Genomic DNA, 5,790 nt, shown 5'->3' on the forward strand with positions numbered 1-5,790 from the left:
GCGACCATGCCGGGATCAGTGTAGCTGGAGAGGAAACATGGGGCCTCTCTTGGTGCTGAGCTACAGACCAGGAGATTGGCCTCGGCTAAAATCCTGAACAAGCAGGTGTCACCACTGGTGACAACAGCTGTCCTCACGAGTTTACCTTAGGGAAAGCCTTGGAAAGAGCAGTCATCTTCGAAAAGTGTGTGGGGCCACCTGCAGCAAAAGCACCTGGGGAACTTACTGGGCAGATTCCTATACCTTTGTGTTGGGATTGCGGTGGGGCTGGGGTGGGGGTGGAGGTGGAGGGCGCGACGTGTAGGTATAACCAGCTCCCTAGATGCTTTTGGTATCTGCTTCAGGTTTCAAGCTTTGGTCATATTTTGCCAAGGAAGAGGAGAGAGAAATTTCGCTGAATCAAGGGTGCAAGGTTCTTAGACTCTGTACTACTCAAAGTGTGGGCCAGGGCCCAACCGCATTGGCATCACCAGGGAGATTGTTAGAAATGCAGCATCATATGCCCTGTCCCTGACCCACTGAGTCAGATTCGGTGTTTTATTTAGCTTTTTAACTAGGTCCCTGGGTAATTTACAGGCACATTCAAGTTTGAGAAGCATTGTCTTAGAATAAATGCAATCTGTGGTTAAAAATAGGGTCTTAAAACATGTACCAGCAGAATCTTCTTAAACTTATTTATATCCCATCTCCACATCAGAAAAGTGGTCTAAGGGAAACTCTGCAATTTGAGCACTGAATTGTGCTCTGAGCTTCATGAAAATGAAGGTAAATCCAACTAGTGAAAAACATGAGCCCAGAAAAGAAAAGCTTTCACATGGTATTGAGTTCTACTAAAATTTATGTCACATATCAGGAACTCTGGAAAACAGTGGACAGTACTAGCCAACGTAGGTTTGCAAAAGATGCAGAAATGTTTTCATGTGGGTCATCTTCCTGCATTTGATACAAGAAGAGCCATTCAACATTCTTCAAAGATGTCAGGCTTGGTTCTAGGAACTGATGATATAGAAGTGAACAAAACTAAGACTATCTTCCTGAAGCTGACCTCCATGTTGGAGGGAAAAAAACAACTACACACATCTGTTCTATAGAATATATTGTTAGTGCTATGAAGAAAAATAAAGCAGGTTATAGGGATAAAGTGTTTTAGAATTTTCCCTTTCATTTTCTACTTTGGGAATACAATTTATTCTGTCTAATATGTATTTGTGGAGAAAAGTATACAGTTGTGCCCCTCTTATCCTCGGGAGATACATTTCAAGACTCCCATTGGATGCTTCAAACCATAAATAGTATATACAGGGTTCAGTAAACCCTGTATATACCATGTTGTATACTGTATTCCAGGCAGCATTGCCACAGAGTACCAAGTTCATTTGTCCTTCCATGTCCTATGCCCTGGTGCCTCATTTACATCACTGATCTTTTTTTCTCTTTCTACATTTATTATTGCTGCATAATAGTTGCACATAATGATGGGATTTGATGTTACATATTGGTAAATGCACACAATATAACAATATAATTTGACCAATTTTACTCCCCAGCATTTAACCCGTCCCTCCACTCCTCCCACCCCTTGGTCCATTTCTTCCACTGATTTCCCTTTGATTTTCATGAGATCCACCCCACTTTTGTTTGCTTTTTTCCTCTCTAGCTTCCACAAATGAGAGAAAACATATGACCCTTAACCTTCTGTGTTTGATTATTTCACTTAACATGATGGTCTCTAGTTCCATGCATTTTCCTGCAAATGCCATACTTTTGTTTTTCTTCATGGCTGAATAAAACTCCACTGTGTATAAATATACCACATTTTCTTTATCCTTCTATCCATTGAAGATACCTAGGCTGGTTCCATAGTTTGGCTGCTGTGAATTGTGCTGCTATAAACATGGGTATTCATGTATCACTGTAGTGTGATTACTTTAATTCTTCAGGGTAAATACTGAGGATTGCTATAGGTGGATCATATGGTGGTTGCATGCTTAGTTTTTTGAGAACCTCCATACTGTTTTCCATAGTGGTTGTACTAGTTTACAGTTTCACCAACAGTTTTTCTCCACATCCTTTCTAACATTTATTATTACTTGTATTTTTATTTTTTTTTTACTTTACTAATAGGATATCTTTATTGCTGTTTTCATCTTCCTGGATTACTTTTCTGGAAATTCATTTATTAGGTTATCAAAATTTAAAGGAATTTCATTTTCTCTTTTAGTACAAAAGAGCATCTTTTTACTATTATCTTAATTGTATATATTTATGGTGTTCAGTGTGATAATCTAACACTAAGATTTAAAGTTAGTAATAACCCGGTCAGGCTAGTTAGCATCTCCTTAAATTCCTTTGTTTTTGATTAAGACAGTAACTGTGCATTTGCGGTGGGCGGTTCTGACAGCACTATGTGTTCTGATCAAGTCGGGGTCATTAACGCTTCCCTCTGCTTCCCTCTCCTTACTTCCTGTTTTGGGGCTTGGAGGTCCTCTTCTGTTATTCCTAAGATATGCAAGGTATGGAGGCTAGTCACCTGATGTCCTGCAGAACACAGAACCTGGCACCCCGTCCCATGTTTTAGTTCTGATCATCTGCCACCTCCTCTTTCCTTCCCCAGCCTTTAGGAATTGCTGTCCTACATTCCGATACACTCTTTTCACCTTGTACCTATGAGAACACAACAGAACTTGTCCTTCCATGTCTGACATTTCAGGCACATTCAAGTGTGGAGGGCCTACCTTGCACCTGTGCCTCTGACATAATGTCCTCAGCACCGTCCAATTTCCTGCAAATGATGGAATGTCATTTTTTATGGCTGGATAATATTCCACTGTGCATACATACCATTTTCTTTGCCATCCTTTCATTGGTGGGCATCTGGGTTAATCCCACTTCTTGGCTATTGTGAATTGTGCAGCAATAAGCATGGGAATGTGGGTATCTCTTTGACAGGCTTTGTTTCCTTTGGATATACCCCCAAAGTGAGATTTCTGACTCATCCATAGGTCTATTTTTAGTGGTTTGAGGAGCCTTCATGCTGCCGTTTTCCACATCAGCTGCGCTAATTCACATTCCCACCAATGGGGCAGGAGCATTCTCTGTCTCTGCCTCCTTGCCAGCGATTGGTATGCTCTCCTTGTGGTTTTGATCTGCACTTTCCCGATGATATTGAGGTTGAGCATTTTCTCATGAATTCGAGCAACTTCGCTTTCTGTTGATAGGATCGCAGGCAACCTCTCCTTTCACAAATGCAAGATCACAAGGAACTGTTGGTGATTTTTAATTTTGAAAGATTTTTCTGCTGATGCAACTGTTACCAAAACTGCTAAGAGCCTTTCATAGGTTGTGACCGCATTGGGATGAATTTCTGATAAATTACTTCAAGATATAAGGTTGAGTACAGCTAGAGCCGAGAGTTCTTGCAAAATGATTTTTCTAAAAATATGTAACTCTCTGTACAATTGAGTTTGTGTTAGCTTGGCTCTGATTTAAAATTCAAATTCTTTTTTTTAAAGAGAGAGAGAGAGAGAGAGGAGATTTTTTTTTTAATATTTATTTTTTAGTTATTGGCAGACACAACATCTTTGTTTGTATGTGGTGCTGAGGATGGAACCCGGGCCGCATGCCAGGCGAGCGCGCTACCGCTTGAGCCACATCCCCAGCCCTAAAATGCAGATTCTTACAGTGGTGTTTTAATGCTTCCCCTGAGCTTTGCTGTTACCTGGGCAGGAGGCACAAGGAACCAGGTGGCATCACGACTTGAATACCATTCCCGAAGTCGGGGTAGGCCTTAGATGGCTGTGTCTTAAGTGAACAGGAAGAGCTACCGCTAGCTGTCCCTCCTCTTTACTGGCCAGTCACCTCCCCAGGGCCACACACTGCAGCCACCACCTTGCTAGTGCTGCCCCCAGCGGCAGCCTGGGCCTAGGACTTGGCCCCGCCAACCCTGCTGCAGCCAGACTGTGTGGAGGGCCTACCTTGTACCTGTGCCTCTGACCATGTGTCCCTGCTGACAGGCACATCCTCTTGTACCACCAGGCGTCCTCACAAAGCACAGGTGCAAAGACACACTGGTTAGGAATGCCACGGGGGCCAGCAGAGCGTCTGCTTCTCACTTCCTGCTCCCTCTGAGGGGAGTCCTGTGCGGCTCAGGCCTCCAGCCTCGTGGCTAGCCCCCACCACCAGGGACTGTGTGTTGAAACCCATGACGTCCTTCACCAGGGGTCCTGCAGACAGGCCCACCACCTAAGCCTGCCTGATCGGCCATGGCCACCTGACACAGGGCATGGAGGGGCCTCTGGCACAGTCCTCCTCACCTGTGCCAAACCCAGGGTCTGCCCTGTGGGACAGATCTCAGCCTGTGTCCCCTGACCTCCAGCCCACCCCGCCCATCATCTTTACTCCTCTGATGGGTCCCCGATCCAAGGCCTCCTCTCCTGCGCCTCTGCTCACTTTACTTTGTGGTTCGACTCCTCGTGGAATCACAGTTGTCAGCATTCGGTGTGGTCAGCACTCAGCGTGGTCGGCACTACTTGTATTCTTGATGACTGCTATTCTGACTGGTGTGAGATGAAATATCAGTGTAGTTGATTTTCATTTTCCTAATTGCTAATGATGTTGGACATTTTCTATATATTTGTTGGCCATTTGTATTTCTTCTTTTGAGAAGTATCTGCTTAATTCATTTGTCCCTTTATTAATTGCATTATTTGATTTTCTAGTATTAAGTTGTTTTTTTTTAAAAAAATTTTTAGTTGTAGTTGGACACAATGCCTTTATTTTTATTTATTTATCTTTATGTGGTGCTGAGGATTGGACCTAGGGCCTCACACGTGCTAGGTGAGCACTCTACCGCTGCTACAGCCCCAGCTCTCTGGTGTTAAGTTTTTGAGTTGTTTATATATTGTAGATATTAACCCTGTGTCAAAGATCTTCCATTCTGTAGGTTCTTTTTCCACATTCCTAATTGTTTCCCTTGTTATGCAAAAGCCTTTTAATTTGATGCCATCCCATTTATTAACTGTCAGCTCACATCACTACTCTTCAACTTTGGTACCATTAGGAAGTAAAATAAGAGTTACTTGAACACAAGCACCACAATACTTCCACTGTTGATCTGATAACCCTACTAAGCTACTAAGTGACTTGTTAATGGGTATTGCATACAATTTAAAACTTGAATCATTTATTTCTGGATTTTCCATTTAACATTTTCAGTCCACAGTTGACCACCAATAACTGAAACTAAGGAAAGAAAATCCTCAGAAGGTGAAACCATAGATAAGGTGTGTATTATAATCTTTGATTGATTTGCCTCTAATAGCATAGAATTTGAAAGATGAATATACATGATCGAGTGTCAGCTTTTCACTGTTTTGAGATATACCTAATTGATTTAGGAGGTGCTGAAGGAGACTGAGAACCAGTGCAACCATTTTACAGTGAGGAAAGAGGCATAGAAAGGTGAAGTAACTTGTCTCAGATCATCCAGTAAGATTAATTGGCATGGTTAAGATTTTATCCCAGGCTTGCCTGACTCCACAATCACAACCTTTAAGCACTAGACATTATGGCTTTATACCTGGAGGCTGTCCCACTTCTACCACTTAGTTGCTTTGGGAAAATGAGTTCTCTAAACCTGTTTGCTCAACCATATAATGCCTGATAATTCACAAAGATATCTTGGGACCAGGAATGTGTCATTCTTAGATATGAAGCTTGCTACCAGCTACTACCTCCTGAGTGCTTGCTGTGTGGCACAGATATCACATAACTTGTTTTTAATTGCCCCAA

This window comes from Marmota marmota, unplaced genomic scaffold (genome assembly GCF_001458135.2).
Source record: "Marmota marmota marmota unplaced genomic scaffold, marMar, whole genome shotgun sequence".
NCBI classification, from domain to species: Eukaryota; Metazoa; Chordata; class Mammalia; order Rodentia; family Sciuridae; genus Marmota; species Marmota marmota.